Source organism: Pleurodeles waltl, chromosome 6, assembly GCF_031143425.1.
Source record: "Pleurodeles waltl isolate 20211129_DDA chromosome 6, aPleWal1.hap1.20221129, whole genome shotgun sequence".
NCBI classification, from domain to species: Eukaryota; Metazoa; Chordata; class Amphibia; order Caudata; family Salamandridae; genus Pleurodeles; species Pleurodeles waltl.
In genome coordinates this window covers 1444512611-1444529161 of record NC_090445.1, presented here as the reverse complement: position 1 = coordinate 1444529161, position 16551 = coordinate 1444512611, and the positions used below count along the sequence as shown (strand labels likewise).

Below are 16551 nucleotides of genomic sequence, written 5' to 3'. Positions count from 1 at the left end.
GGACCGTGACGCTCTGCTGAGATTTCCATCCTGCAAATCAGTGGGAGAATGGTAGATATTAATCACTAGGTATCAAAAGATAACTGGTTTCCATTTCAATCTGACATCTAATTGTATATAAAGGGGAAAACAGTGCCATATGTTAAAGAAACACTAATTACATTTGAACATTTTTACTTTTGTTTGTGCAATTTACATCCCAAATATTTTGAAGATTCTATATGTACTTGACACTTTGGGATAACCTAGACCACTAGTTTGGCTTTTGCTCAATTTCAAAACCATTTAAAGACATGGACAAAGTGGGCAATTGCATTGGACAACCTTGCAAGGGGTCTGGCCCCTGCTCACCTTTCACAAACATGAACAGCGGACCATTGCACCAGAAGAGTTTGCCAACGTGGATGGGTGTTGCTTGTTCTAACACTTGGCAGTGCCTCTTCTGTTTCTCTCCTGTGTGCACAGATAACTCCCCAGGTTCCCAATACCTTCCTATAGTCTTGGTGGACCCATCTTGTCTGAGTTTAGAAATTGTCCCACTTTGTTCTTCTCTTCCTTATTTATCCAGTTCTTAGCAACAACCCTTTGAATCACTTGGCGTGGATTTTATTATCTTTGATTGGTAGTCTGGGCTGCCATTTCTGAGATAAATGTAGAGTCCCAGACATACACTCTAGTGCTGTGAGACTACAGACAAGTTGTGGGTACCTCACATCCTGACATTAGGTGTGAGACTGTCGCCCACACCATCTGCCCTGCCTCACTAAATTTATTTTAGGTTGAAAGTCCATGGGCGGTTGGGGTGAGCCAGATATTTGTGTTCAATTTATTTTAACTTGCATAAGGTCAATTACCTTAATGTTTCCCAAACTGTTTTCCGGGGGTTTTAAAATGTTCAGAAACATAATCAAAATGTTGCTGTTTCTTTCTCTTCAAAAAAGATTGGGTAGGTTTGGGTAGGGTTGATGGCGTTGATACAGTGCTGAAGGGCATTAATTTACTACTGAACAAGGACGTAATGTGACACCTAAATGTAGCATACCAGGAAGCAATCACAAAAAGACCACAGTGAACAAATAGTGCTATGTTAACAAACAGTAAATAAATGTACTCACAACATAGTGAGGTATGTCCTCTCTTGGGTGTGCCTGTAAAACGGAGGTTTGTTCTTGAATTTTTGTCCTGAATTTTCACCCTTTGTCCTGAATTTTGGCCCTTAATTTTGACCCTTTGTCCTGAATTTTATACAGTCCTGTCCAGAATTTGCCTCAATGCCAGGTGGTCAACCTACATAAATTCCTTTCCTCAATCTTGCCTCACCATCCAACCCCCTCATATGTCTCCCGAGTCTACTCCACTCAATATCATTATAGGTTTTTGTATCTTGTCGTACTGTTTATCCCCGCTAAAGGTTGGCATCTCCACCAAAGCTTACCGCCTTGTCAATCTTGCCTCCTCCTCACTTCACCCAATGTTGCTGGCACCACAGTGATAGGACCTGTAACACACTACCAGATGGTTGGATAGCCCTACCATCCCACCCCAGGCCTATGCCCCAATGTCCACCACTTTCTCCCTGCTCTCGCCCCTTCTGGACCGCTAGCCACCAATTACACTTCTTCCTGTTTGTCCATATCATAGTCCAACATTAAAATATCACCAGTTCCTCTGGATACATTGTGACCAATAACACCACATGCTGGTTTGGGTATATACTCCTCATCCCACCATGCACTGTGTGTCTGCAGTACTAGCCCACAGGAGGCAGCGTTGCTGAACTGACATCCCACTGCTGCAGAGGATGCCCCTTCAGACTTTTCTCTCCCAGCTGTGCCCAGCTCACCCAGGCCCATCCATCACCGTGTTCAGACAGCCACCCGAGACCATGCCATCACTTCTCCTGGGGGTATTGGAGCCACAGACTCTCCTGAGTCCAGAATGGCGTCTCGACCTGGAGCTCAAGCACACGCTGTGAAGGCTAGCATACTATCTCTCCTTCGATCCCTGTATCCGTACTGTCCCTGTCCTGGCACCCATATTCACTTTCCTTCACTCCTGTTACCCTTCCACTCACTGGTCTACCTCCCTTCGCCTTTCTGGTTCCCTTCATCTCCTGCATTCGTCCCGCTAAAGACCTACTCCCTGCTGCCTACATAACGCTCTATCTGCCCCCCTTTCCGCCCATGAGTCCGTCTTATTCCTTCACTGACCTCCGATATACGTTTAGGGGCTTGGTGCTGCCCCCCAAACTGCCCTGATCTCGTCAACCACCATCAAATCCCTGTGACCTGACTTACGCAAGCGGCAGAGCACAAACATGACCTTATCTGCAATATCCACTATCTCTGCCAAACTTCCTTCTTTCCAAATTTTTTTTTTTTTTTAACCTTCCTTCTCTCTGCCTACTCTATCTTACCAGCCACTACAAAATAGTGGCTGGTAGCCCAATCCCCTTTCTTTTATTACTAACCCTGCCTCCCAGAAGCCGCCCAAAGTAGCCCACAGTCCTCAGACCTGCACCATGCCTCCCAACATCCCCTGGGGCCACAGCTCTCTTTGGGTGGCTGCCTCCAACCCCTATTGTGTGGGGTCACCCTGAAGGAGCCAAGGCACCCACAGGTGAAGACCTCCTGACAGCCGCATTAAATGTTATAAAAGAAAGCGAAAAGGGAACATTTTCACGATCTGGCAGTCACTTCAGAGTAAATCATTGCACCATTCAGTTAAACGTCCTAATGCCGTGTGACTATCACACCCCTACAGTTGTTTGCTGATGCTTTGTAACAGTTAGTTGTGTATTTTGGTGTCATGCGTCTCTCACACTCGCTCACAGTTCATCTAGCACCATGTTTCCCAAACTCTTGGCTGTGTGACCGGATTTAATGTTTCTCCCACACTCATTAATTCATTCGTACTCACACCACGAGTCTTACATACTCGTCCTCTGTGTGTGCTGGTGCCTTGTATTTTCCATATTTGTGTAGATATGTCCTGATACCTTGTGTCACTCTAGCTTAGTTGTGTGTCGTGATACCATATCTCCATCTTGTTATTGTTCTGATTCTCTGTGTCTCCCATACTAGTGAACTGGTGAGTCTAGATGGCATGTGTTTTTCAAACTTGCTCAGTTGTGTGTTCTGATGCCATGTCTCTCTGGCTCTGGTGCACTGATGTGTCTTGATGCAATAATTCTTTCATACACGCTTGGCTGTGTGTCTTTTTTTTACTTTTTTTTTATGTTGTTTATTGCATTTTCAAAGTAGCATAACACAGAACAGGAGACAACACCGATGCGAATGGCAAAATATCCAAAAGCCAAGGTAAATTATCATATCAATAGTAGAATCAGAGGATCAATCGCAGCCTGCCCAGTAGCAGGTAATACCAACAATATCTTGTCTGTGTGAATATAATGTAAGCGAACAAGGGCCAACTCGCCCCAGTATACATGCCCCATCGGCATCAAAAGACAAAGGAAGAGAACAGGATAGTCAGAAAAGAAAGAAAGAAATGAAGGAAAATGGAGAAGAGTCTTCGTATCCATCGCAGCCACACCGAACCAACCAAGCATAATCACATGACAATGAAGAGTAAGAAGGTGAAAAGGAACAGGAGAGGGGGCCACCGAGGTGAACAACGCCAAATGTTAGTCATCTACACACCATCTGGCTGCCCGCGTTCAGGGATGGCCCGCAGAGGGGACCACACATCTCTTGGACGAGCGCTAGGCGGCATCAGCTCCCAGTAAGCTGCCAATTGCTCCTGACAATACTCAGCATCCTGCAGCTAATCCTGGCACCGCGGGGCCAGCTTTCTACCCCAGCACATCCGCTGTGTGTCTTGATGCAATTTGTATCCCACACTAGTACATTTGTGTGTATTCCTGCCACTTGTCTCCTATACTAATCATTTGTGTGTTCTGGTGCCTTGCATCTTTCACATTTGTCTAGTTGTGCATTCTGATACATTGTATCTTTCAATCTCATTTAGTTGCCTATTACGTTGCCATGTCTCACACACTCACCTCGTTGTGTGTCCTGATTCCATGGCCCATATTTACGCTTTTTCACGCAAAAGTGCGTTAGCGCACTTTTGCGTGAAAAAGTATAGCGCCGGCTAGCTCCATTCCAAGACGCCGGCCAGGCGCCATATTTATGGAATGACTCTAGCCGATGCTAATGCCCTGTTAGCGTCCCTGTAAAGGATGCTAACAGATTGGGGGAGGCGTAGGGGAAACCGGAGCTTGTGCGCTGAATTATGGTGCTACACTGTTTAGAGGCAAGAAGATGCCTCTAAGCAGTGTAGAGCCATTTTCTGGTGCACAACCCCCATGGACATGGCTCCTGTCTTAGTAAAGACAGGAGCCATGCCCACCACCCTAATATCAGTTAAATACTGACTGGGACTTACCTGGGATGGGTCCCCCATCCTGTGGTGTCCCTCTGGTGTGGCTGGGTGGGGGTGTCCCTAGGGCCATGGAAGGGCACCTGTGGGCTCTTTCCATGGTCTCTGACCACGGAAAAATACCTACAGGTCCCCTAACGCCTGCCCATAACCAGGTGTTAAATAATGGCGCTAAGCAAGCTTAGCGCCATTATTTAAGGCCCCTGTCCCCCCGTGCTGAATTTTAGCACGGGGATAAATATGGCGCTAAGGCCAATTCGTCCTTTTCTGGAGGGGAACGCCTACCTTGCATTTTATTGACGCAAGGTAGGTTTTCATGTCCAGAAAACAACGCTAACTCCATAACTTTGGCGCTAGACATGTCTAGCGCCAAAGTATAAATATGGAGTTAGGTTTGCGCTGAATTCGCGTTAAAAAAAAAATAACGCTAATTCAGCGCAAACTGAGAATAAAAATGGCCCCATATGTCTCCCACACTATTGGTGTGTCTTGATGCTTTGCCTTCCACACTCAGTTGTGTGACCTTGATATGGTAAGTCTCCCGCACTAGTACATTTGTATGTCTTCTTGATGTTATGTGTCTTTAACACTCGCTCAGTTGTGTGTGCTGATGTGTCTCCCACGCTCTGGTGATGGGCCTGATGTGCTATCTGTAGCCCTGGCGCCCTCGGGTGGCCTGTTGCCAGGTGTATCGCACAGCCGGTGCTACTGACGGTAGCACAGTGCTCATGACCTCTGTTGCTAATATTGTCCACACCGACTCAGTGTCATCTGCACTTTTTCGGCGCTTTCAGCAAGCGCCTGGATCGAGCCGCGCCCACAGTGAGCTGAATCAGAATATCCACAAAGCCTACTGGTTCCGAAACGTCGACTTCAAAACCCCCAAAACAACCGGCCCGGGTGTCCGGCCGATGAGGCCACGTGTAAAAATAGCTGCGGTGAGTGTGTGCCCTGGTCCGACACCTGACACTGCCTGGTATTCCAAACCCGAGTCCCAGCCCGGCCTGCTCACCGGCTGCACTTCTATTTCAGTATTTCGAAGGAACGTCCCATCCCTTGTGCGTTGACTTTAGCGGCTGTAGGACACCGCCTCCTCCCCTGCCCTCTCACAGGAAGAGAACCCCGGAATCTGGGAGAACAGACGGGGGGCTGTGACCTGTCACACCTGTTTCACTTTTCCGGCTCAAGGGACTTCCTGCGGCCCGCCAAGCTGCTCCGGTTGTGACTGACGCTCCTGATGTAAATATCACTTAGAAAAGGTAAGGCGCTCAGAGACCCTTCGAGCTGGAAGTCTGAGAGGGGTCAGGCCGGCGCAACCCGCAGCCATGCCTTAAAAAGGAAAGCTAGACGAGGCAGTGCCTGCTGTGTAGTGCCCAGAGGCTAGCTTCGGGGGCTAGGGGTTGCTTGGGGGTGTTTCACCCCGTAATAAAAAGTTATTTTTTGAAGAATAGTTGGGTACAGCTGGTTTCAGACGGGTATAGAGAGGTGTCTGTCGGATTTCACCAGCATTTGTGCATACACACACACACAGACAAAATCACACACTCTCTCTCATCTCTGCTATGAAAGCCCTAAAAAATATCAAAATTACTTCACAAAATAGTGTGTTTTTGTCACTTAGTATTCCTAACAATTCGCATACCTCTCCCTGTCCACTTCCTCTTAAGCCCCTCTCATGTGCCCTGCTTGTCATATCCTGGACTTTAACACTATATATCTGAAGCTCAGGCTCCCCCCCCATAATCTTACTGACCAAGCTTCGCATCTGGTAGTGCCACAGTGAGAGTATAGCACTTCCACCGAAAACTGTCAGTACGTTTTGACCAAAAGATGGGCTGCCGAGAACGGCCGGCACTGCCTGTCTAAATAGAGTATAAGTATGCATATTATATAATTGTATTCTAAAATGTACTGTATCACTCTAAGTCTGACCACTCATTAAGAGTGCATCAGCCTGATGAGAAGTTCAAGTGATGTTCTAGAAGTATACATTAAGAATAGATCAGTGGGAAGTGTGGTAAGTTGGTCATTAAATGAACGGAGCATTGTTGTCAAGTATTGTTCTTACACGTGGACGTGGCCTGGTTGAGAAATGGGAGATTGCGCTGCTGCATATGTGGCACCTCTGAATGAGTACTACAGAAAACAGCACTGTGAGGCACTCACTCTAAGATCGCCCATTTTTTGCCCAATGAAAGACACCCGCCCCCTCCGAATTTACTGTATTTGAAAATAAATCTGACTTAAAACTAGCTTGGGAAAGTGGAAATTTGCAAATTGCGCATTTATACCATATCTTTCCAGGGCAGAAGGACTATCCGCACCGTGGTGACGTACGTGCAAAAGGTTGTTACCACGGATCCTCGTTGGGCCAAAGGTAAGCTGTGCCCTGATCTTTGTTGGAGGTCGGGGTACTTCTGGGTGACACTGAAATAGTTTGTGATTGGTTGGTGGGCAGTTTGATGCACAAGTCTGTATTGGATGCAGTTTGGAAAGCTGGTCAGTGATATAGATTGTTGGTTGCAGTTGTCCTCGAAGCAACCACTAAGTGTTGGGGAGCAGAGCTCAGGCGCAAGAGCTGTATTGAGGGACTCTGAGCTATGCTGTGGATGAATATTTGTAGTATTTGGCCAGAGCTGGGATCGGTCTGGGGTTCTGGGAGAACAGGGCTGGTTTTCAGCCAGTGTGTGGTTTGTTGAGCTGGGTGGGTGAAGCTTGGGTTCACTGATGACCATGGTTATAGTGCACCATTATTGAATGGGCAGTAATGGGGTACAATTTTTTAGCTTTGAGCATTGACAGAGTCCCCGTTTGGGGTGCTTGGTACGTTCAGCATGAAGTCAAGATCTCAATTAAGCTGAAGCAGATTTTAGCACTGAACTAAGGTTGGTGCAGTTTTAGGAACTGGGAGGGTGGCTTTTATGCTGTCCACAACTTTAAACTATGATACTTTGAAGTTACAAAGCTGGTGGGTCCCGCGTGGGGGTCTGAGTTTGCTGCACTGAATTGGCTGTCAGTCAGGTTGGGGCACTGGGGAGGGTGGAAGCTAAAGGTTCTGAGTGGGTGAGGGTGGAGACTGGGTAGCAACTACGTTTGGCTCCTTCGTGGAGGATAAGCTGGGTTGAGGTCCAGTTTGGTGCGCCGACGTGAGAGTTTGTGCAGTTTAGTGAACTTTGGTGCACCCTGCTATGTTGTGGATGCAATTAATTACCAGCCTTGAGGTGCAGTTTGGGGTAATATGGTGGGTTTGGGGGTCCTTTGCTTGACTGACTGACTAAGTGGGTTCAGGTAGATTTTGTGTGTGAATGGAATACTGTGGGGTGCAGCTTGGGTCACTGAGCTACAATGGTTGTCTCTTTGGTCACTGACCTCGTACTGAGGGCTCCTTGCCACATTTTCGATCTTTGTGCAGTTTAGGGCTACTGAGTAGGGGACGCTTGCAAATAAAGATCTAAATTAGGATGCATCTTTGGGTACAAGGTTTAATGGTGACGTTTGGAAGAATGTGTTGATTAGAGGTGCTGCTTGTGTATTGGGTTGAGCTGCGGATTGGGCTCCGACCAGACTTTTTGCTGCAGTTAGTTGTACTCACCTGAGCTAGGTTATATTTTGGGTCATTTATCTAAGTTGGTTGGAAGGGGGTATTTTGTTATTTTGGGGGGGGGGGGGCTAAGCTTCACTATGCAGTGTGCTGCATTGAGGAGACGCAGGGCACTGTTTGGGGTACGGAACCGGGCCGGATAATGAGCTGTGCTGAGACTGGAGCGGGATGGAACTTGCTACATTGCAATGTAACCTATGATGCTCCATGGGTATGTCCGTTTTCTTACATGCTTGTGGAATGCTCAGTGTTGCGTTACGTGTGTGTTACAGTACTTGATTGGCCAGCAAATTACATTAGTTGAGACTAAACTTGATATGATGAGTTCAAATATTTATTCGTCACAGACAGTAGGTAATACCTCCCTGTCGTCTGTTCCAGTCTTTCATTTGTAAAACAGTGACAGGACTCTAAGATTTCTGTGACGTTCTTTGCCTAGTGTCAGGTAGGGTGACCACCTGGCATTGAGGCAAATTCTGGACAGGACTGTAAAAAATTCAGGACAAAGGGTCAAAATTCAGGACAAAAATTCAGGACAAAGGGTCAAAATTCAGGACAAAAATTCAAGAACAAACGTCAGTTTTACAGACACACGCAAGAGAGGCCATGCCTCACTATGTTGTCAGTGCATTTATGTACTCTTTTTTAACATAGCACTATTTATTCAATGTGGACCTTTTGTGATTGCCTCCTGGTGTGCTACATTCAGGTGTCACATTACGTAAATTAATGCCCTTCACGGCAAGGCCATCACCCCTACCCAAATCTACCTGATCTTTCCTGAAGAGAAAGTAACAGCAAAATGTTGATTATGTTTCTGAACATTTCAAACCCCCTGGCAAACAGTTTGAGAAACATTAAGGTAATTAACCTTATGCTAGTTTAAACAAATTGAACAAAAATATCTGGCTTACCCCAACCGCCCATGGACTTTCAACCTCATTTTTTTAAAAGAGGCACAGCAGATGGTGTGGGTGACAGTCTCACACCTAATGACAGGATGTGATGTACCCATAACTTGTCTGTAGTCTCACTGCACTAGAGTGTATGTTTGGGACTCTACATTTATCTCAGAAATGGGAGCCCGGACTACCAATCAAAGATAATAAAAGAGTAGGATGAAATCGAGATCAAATGGGAGATCCACGGCAAGTAATTCAAAGGGTTGTTGCTAACAACTGGATAAATAAAGAAGAGAAGAACAAGGTGGGACAATTCCTAAAATCAGACAAGATGGGTCCACCATGACTATTTGAAGGTATTGGGTACCTGTGGAGTTGTCTGCACACAGGAGCGAAACAGAAGGGGCACTGTCAAGTGGTTGAACAATCAACACCCATCCACCTTGGCAAACTCTTCTTGTGCAATGGTTCGCTGTTAGTGCTTGTGAAGGGTGAGCAGGGGCCAGACCCCTTGCAAGGTTTTGCAAGGCTATTGCCCGCTTAGTCCATGCCTTTATATGGTTTTGAAATTGAGCAAAAGCCAAACTAGAGATCTGGGTTATCCCTAAGTGTCAAGTACACATAGAATCTTCAAAATATTTGGGATGTAGATTGCACAAACGAAATTTACAAATTTTAAAATTTAATTAGTGTTTCTTTAACATATGGCACTGTTTTCGCCTTCATACACAATAAGATCCCAGATTGAACTGGGAACCAGTTACCTTTTGATACCTAGTGATTAATATCTACCATTCATACACTGATCTCCAAGATGAAAATCTCGGCAGAGCGAATGGTCCCTGCAAGCCCAGTTTGCTTTTTGGTCTTCTCTTCTGCTTTCTGTAGAGGCCATGTGGCACTAGCGAAGATGGTGTGCTACCCCAATGATAGTATTATTTTGCAAACCTTCCCCTGCTCGTCCTTCATTCCTTCTTCAGATAGGCCACACATCTGATGTGGTCGCTGCGGCAACATCAGGAGCTCTTTACACTCTAAAGCTAACTGTGACTGCGGGTGGATTAGATCTTCTGGACATAGAATGCTTTTATTCAGCTGCAGATGTCCAATGGGTGGCTCACTGGCTTTCTGCCCACCTCCCTGCATGAGATGGGGTTTACCAGTAAAGACTTTTAAGGAAGGCTTAATGCACTGCTCATCGTTTCCTACTGACCATTCTATGGATCACCATCCGGGGTTATCATGCATGGCTTTCTCTTGCCTTGCCAGAACCTGTAAACTCACTGACACAAAGAAACCCTATGCTTCTGCACTACCTTTGCTAAGCCTTCCCACTCACACAGGATGGCTGTGCTCAGAGCAACTCCATCAGTGGCATGTTGCAGGTGTCTTAAAATTGGGGACTTTGTTTCTGAACAGTGAGCTACTAAATTTCCAAACCCTTGTGGCAGACTACCATCTTCACTCCGGTCAACTCCTTACTTACAACCACCTTAAATAATCATTAAATGCCCTATTTCATGTCTGCTACCTAGCACTAACCCTACAAGAGGTGTGCCAGAAGCTCTGTACCATAGGAAATGGTGGCAAACTGATAGAATGGGTGTACAGACCTATACTGCAACATGGAAACCACTCCAGGTCTTCTTGTCATACTACCTGGGTGATTGATGTAGCCAAACCGCTGCAAGATATGGACTAAAATACTGTACTTTCCTCACAAAGTATCCTACAGCTGTCACTTTAAGTAAATTCATAGTGCTTCCTTGTGAATGCATTCTGCCCGTTGCTTGCCATTGGCCTTGTGGTTTGTAACTCACAATTTGTTGCTTTCAATTTGCTGGTTTATTTGTTTTAGGCTATGCAGCTTGAATTTGTCCCTTCCCTTGCCAAAACCTTATTTACAGTATCCTGCCGAGTGCCCCCTTTCTGTAAACAGACCTGTAAATCTTGTTCTTATCTTATCATATTTGCTGTGCATTCAAAGAACAAAGTCAAATGTCAGGCTCTGTCTTCGGTGGGAAATTAGTGTTTACTTTCCTTTCTCTGACTTCAAAGCGAGATGATTTATGCAACAATCTTGCTGGATACTGGGGTTAGGAAAGAGTTTTTTCTATCACATGACAACATTTAAATAGACTTCAGAATATATCAGAATTGCACCCTACTCTGTATCACTCCACTTTACGCCACTCCATGCCACTGTTCTCTTCTCCATTCGGAACCACTCCACATTATGCCACTGCCCTCTATGCTACTTCACACTATGCCTCTCTACTCTACTCTGTACTACTCTACTCTAAGCCACTGCACTGTGCGCCTCTCTACACCACTGCGCTCTGCTCGTCTGCACGCCATACCACTCCAGTCTAGGCAACACCAATCTAATCCGCACAACTCCACTCTCTGCCACTCTGCAACGCTGCACTGTACGCCACTGCACTCTAAGCTAATACACTCTATGCTAATGCACTTTACTCTGTAACACTCAACTCTATGCCCCTGCACTCTACATCAATACACTGTACATCATTCTAATCTACTCTGCACCTCTGCACTCTATGCCACGGCACTCTACATGACTTTACTCTATGCCATCACACTCTATTCCACTTTATGCAACTCCACTCTAACCTGCACTTCTCCACTCTAAGCCACCTCACCCTACTGTGAAATAATCTACTTTATGCCACTGCACTCTGTGCCACTGCATTCTATGCCACTGCACTTTACCCTGCACCTCTCCACTCTATGCAACTGCACTCTACTCTGAAACAATCTATTCTACGCCACTGTACTCTATACCACTCTGACCACTGCATTCTAGTTCAATGCACTCTACACCACTGCAAGCTGACACTCTGCAACACTGCTCTGGCCACCACTATACTCTACACCACTCTGCCCTGTACTACTGCATTTTGCACCAATATACTCTATTCCACTGCATTCTATGCCACTCTGCTCTGCCCAATGCCACTCTATGCAACTGCACTCTACACCAGTGCACTCTAAACAACTGCACTGCCCTTTACTCTGCACCACTGTACTCTATGCCACTGTTCTCTGTACCACTCTACACCACTGCACTGACACTCTACTCTGCAACTCTGCACTCTACACCACTCTACTCTATGCCACTGCACTCTAGGCACTATACTCTACTCTACACCAGTCTACAATGCACCACTCTACACCACTACACTCTATGCCACATGAGTCTACTCTGCACTCTATGACACTGCACCACTCTGCATTACTGCACTGTCTGCTACTCTATTGTATGCCACTCTGCTCCACTGCACTCTATGTAACTCTACCCCATGCCACTCTATGCCACTGCACTCTGCGCCAATGCACTCTAAACAACTGCACTGTACGCCACTGCCCTCTACTCTGTACCACTGTACTCTACGCCACTGCTCTGTGCCACTCTACTCCACTCTACATCACTGCACTGACACTCTACTCTGCAGTGTTGTACTCTCCACCACCGTACTATACACCAATGTACTATGTACTACTGCATTCTATGCCACTCCACTCTATGCCACTCTACTCTGCATCACTCCATTCTACAGCACTTTGCCCTACTCTGCACCACTCTACACTACACCTCTGCACTCCCTGCAATGTGAGTCTACTCTGCAATCTATGCCACTGCACCACTCTACACTACTGCTCTCTCTGCTACTCTATTGTATGCCACTCTACTCCACTGCACTCTATGCCACTCTACTCTGTCCCATGCTACTCCATGCCACTGCACTCTAAACCACTGCACTCTACTCTAACGCACTCTAAACAACTGCACTGTACCCCACTGCACTGTACTTTGCACCACCGGGCTCTACGCCACTGCTCCTATGCTACTCTACTCCACTCCACACCACTATGCCACTAGCTTTAAGCCATGCTGAACAGCAACTACTCTGGTGTATAACATGGCTAATGGCTAAAACACATTAGCAAAGCCAATAACTGTTTCGTAGATGAGACCTATTGGCTTTGCCAATGTTTGATAGTACTATGAGGTACTGAGGTACCTTAAAGAACTGTGAAAAATACAATTACATCATAATAAAGGCTGCTACAAAATGCACAAACACATTTCGGTTAAATAAAAAAAAAGTGCTTCTCAAATACAGATTTGAATAATATACAGTTTATACCTAGTGATAAAAAAAATTATAACACTCCATTAAAACCACACACTCCACAGCTCACCTTGGAACACCATTACAATACCTCTCTGAAAGAAATATCTTTGCCAGCAGAAAACTCCAAGTGACTCCTTTTAGTAAAGTCAATGCAGGTTTTCAAGCCCCTTTGTATTTGCAGATTTACCAGTTGCCCACATTTGCATGTCTTTAGGGAAGGAGACCCCCTGGCAAGAAGGCCTTTTCTTATCTGTCTGCCCCTCCCTCCCTCAGAACACAGGAGACCCCCTCCCTTCCAGCCCAGCTGGGGAAACTCCTCTGCCCGTAATTTCGCCCTGCCTCCGTTGCCATTTAGGTGAAAGGCTAAAATTACGGACAAAATGCCGTCCGTTAAAAGCTTTCATCACGGACAACGGACAGCAGGGCGAAATTACGGACAGTCCATGAAATTTACGGACGGGTGGTCACCCTAGTGTCAGGGATGCCGACCACCAAGGCTCTGTAGTCTTGGTTCGAGCTCCCGGCGCTTTCTTCCACCACCAGCCACGCCCCTTTATTTCAACATTCCAGGTTCTTTTTCATCCCTGCTTTTCCCCTTTGTCTCTGTTTTCCTTCTTTCGCGTCCTTTCCTGCTTTTGTCTTTTTCTCTCGCTTGTTATGGATCAAAGCCTGATAACGAAATATAAGTGCCGGTCCTCAAAAATGAGTCCTGGCGGGCTCCACCTGCAACAACCCACGTAAATTAAGCACTGGCCTGTTCAGCATTGGCTCATTGCTGTGCGTTGCTTCCCGTGCTGACTGGGATATGGCACGTGGTAAATTGTACATGAGCTTGTGTTGTTCGTTTGGTCTCATCTTTCTGCATGCGCTTAAACTATGTAGTAAGTTCTGCTATATGGTATAGTGAACGCTACACTACGATTCTATGGTGTTCAGGCATGTTGCAGGGTCTCTTATGTGATACATTATGTAGCATGTTTCTTGTGCCTTTTATAACACATTTGGTTTATGTTGCATAGAGCATTCTACTTTGCATGACGTTTACTCTGCATGACGTATTCGTGGTATATACATTGGCAAAAAAAAATATTAAAAGCTGCCTCTTGCTTTGTGGCATATTGTGGATCGTATACATGGTATTGCATGTTGCAGAAGTACATCAAAGGACTATCCCGTGAATGATAAGGTTGAAAAGCATTTTCGCTTACTTGCCCATTAAAAACAATCATTGGCAAAGTCGTTAGGTCGGAAGATGGCTGCCAGCATTTGGGTTTTCGCAATGTTTTTTTTTCTTTTCATGGCTTTTGCAAAATTTTATTTGTGGAGAAGCAGCCAGGCCCTCGCGAATCTGAAAAACATTCAGGTAAAGCAAAAAAATGTTGGTCACAAAAAGTGTTCACCATAGGCGTTCAGTCCCTGGAATTGAAAATAATTAATTTGTGTGGGTGTTCTTCTTGTGAAAGGGCAGAATGCCTTCCCTCACAGTGACGTTAGCCAATGGCTGAAGTGAGGTGACCACTGCTGTATGCGGTGCTGGCAGTGCTTAATTTGTAAATAAAACGTGCTGGTGCTCAAAGTTCTCCTTTGAAACACATGGCTGCTGCAATTAAATGTGCGAGCACAGAAGGCGGAGGAAGGGTAATCCTGAAGCCATCTCGGGCCTCTTTAATTTACTTACAGGCACTCCCTGCCACTCCAGCTCACTCTTGCAGCTTTCTAGCTTCGTGACGTTTTTTAGCTTTTCTCTTCCTCGGTCTTTCCCATATGTGTCTTTTGCTACAAGAGTGCTCTACAAATGCTTGAGGCAGAAGAAAAAGCCCTGGCCTGCAAAAATAAGTGCCGATGCTCAGCCCCCAAACAATAAGCACAAATTAAGCACTGGGTGCTGGTTGAAACAAAAATATGAATGACACAAAAACAGGTCACTGTATAAAGAGGCCCCTGTGTATGGAAAAGCCACTTTAAGTAAGTAGATTATTCGTAAATCAAAAGGCTTTGGTTAACACCAGACCTCAGATATAGCCACTCACTCAGTCAGAGTTACATATTTGTTCTGCATACTGAAAGCAGACATTGCCCATTGTATGAGCCCTTATCTGTGGGTAAGTGGTTTAGATCAAAGATGTATAGAATTATGCACGTAGGGAGAATGCTGGTGCTAACGCGCCACAAAATCCTAACTATTATCAATACCGATTAGGAACGTAGCGACATAGGTTTGAGGGAATGTCACCAATGGGATGTGTGAGAACCATCAATAAAAATAACATTTAATATCATAAAACCTCAATCAATTACTACACCAGCTTAGTAACTAAAGGTCATAGATTTATTTCCCTATATTAACAATGCTAATGTCACGAAAATAACTCTCAAACACAGATGATAAGCATATAAGATCAATAGCGGTTGGTTAAAACAAAATACATATCTCAATTTGATCAATACAATTAAACAAATGATCTCTAAAAGAATCACACTTATTAATAATACAAAAACTGGTAATAATGGCAGCATATACAATAGTTCAGAATCAAATTATCTCAAAACAAACCATGAGCATATCAAGATTAATTCCCTATCTAACCACAAATTAGCATTGACATGTTGGACTTCGTGTAAAAAGAATTTAGTAACAAAAATTAGAAAAAAACTCCTTACTTAATTATGTTATAAAAAAACTATGAATGTGCAGCAATAAAATCATTAGTTGCAGCTGGTACCTGAAAAGCAAGAGAGACACAATTTACATTTAATAACATACATTACCACATAGGTAGTAACAGCAAAAGATCAGCTTCATCTTGAGGACACCATCAGTTATATCACCAGAAGGTTTGGGACTAATGACAGCTAGTCTCGAATCTTGTCTGCTCTCCAAGAATCACTCTAGAAGAAAGAGCCCTCCTCTAATCATTCTACCCAGGTTGTTATACTAAATTAACTCCTGATTGGTCAGTCTATGGGGTGGTTTCATTTCAGTCAATCGACAACTAAAGTGATGACCTAAACTTAACAAATCTACGCTAACTATAACATTTTCTTTCCAGATATCTTTACTTCTTCCGTCTCGTCTGTAACTCCATTGTCTCATCGCCTCTCGAGTATCTTGTTCTCAGGAAGAAACTTTTAGTTTCTTTTACTTCTATCCTTGAAAAAAGACCAGATATTAGTAACATTTCTAAACAATAGGACATTTCAACTTATGCAATGCTTGGTTAATACACGACCTTGTAAGACCTAACGCTACAACCCATTAGGGTAGCTGCGGGTACGTTTACACAGGCTTCAAAAACACTTATTATGAAAGCCTTGAATCATGGAAAATAACCACAGCGTTTGAATATAATTTTGCTTAGCCAAGAACAGAAAAACAGACATTTCAGAAGTTTCTCGTTGTACACGTAAGTTCATTACACATTTTTAATATGAAAATCATTAAAAAACATATTAGAAAATTCACACTCTCACAATCCCTCCTCTG

General features: G+C 44.8%; 1 protein-coding gene and 1 long non-coding RNA gene across 3 annotated transcripts in view; one reads left to right on the top strand and one right to left on the bottom strand.

The window, feature by feature from the left end:
• The first annotated feature begins 5136 nt into the window (after positions 1–5136).
• The window catches only part of C6H10orf71 (chromosome 6 C10orf71 homolog), a 121924-nt gene continuing 110509 nt past the window's right edge, over positions 5137–16551 (top strand). The window contains exons 1-2 of one of the 2 annotated variants that reach the window (XM_069240877.1): positions 5137–5663; positions 6709–6781. The gene's annotated coding sequence lies outside the window, so the exon portion shown is untranslated. The remainder of the gene's footprint in view (positions 5664–6708; positions 6782–16551) is intronic. The other variant, XM_069240876.1, reaches the window with a different exon arrangement.
• LOC138300947 (uncharacterized) overlaps positions 15381–16551 on the bottom strand; it is a 156854-nt gene continuing 155683 nt past the window's right edge. Inside the window, exon 3 of the long non-coding RNA XR_011205042.1 lies at positions 15381–16212. This is a non-coding gene — a long non-coding RNA (uncharacterized lncRNA). The remainder of the gene's footprint in view (positions 16213–16551) is intronic.